Genomic DNA, 294 nt, shown 5'->3' with positions numbered 1-294 from the left:
TTTTCAGTGGATGGAGTATTTAATTGGGGAAAAATGCTTCCTTATCATAAGTTTTTCTTTTATTCTTTTTTTAATAGCTAATATAGCCTTTCTTTGCTTCTCAGTTCCTGCTATTATTCGGTGTCTTTTTGCCCCTGCAGCCCCCGGAGCCTTCCGCAGCGCAGCACGTTTATTGGAGTGGGGGGGGGGGGGGGGGGGGGGGGACCACAGTTTTCTTCCCCCGGGGGGGGGGCCCCCCGGGGCCCCGGGGGGGGGAAGGCCCGGGGGGCGCGGCTCGCCGTCCTCCCGGGGGGG

This window comes from Petaurus breviceps, unplaced genomic scaffold, assembly GCF_028583685.1.
Source record: "Petaurus breviceps papuanus isolate PSGF00001 unplaced genomic scaffold, PetGlider_PUasm1.0 229, whole genome shotgun sequence".
Lineage (NCBI taxonomy): Eukaryota > Metazoa > Chordata > Mammalia > Diprotodontia > Petauridae > Petaurus > Petaurus breviceps.
Note: the sequence above shows the minus strand (reverse complement) of the source record.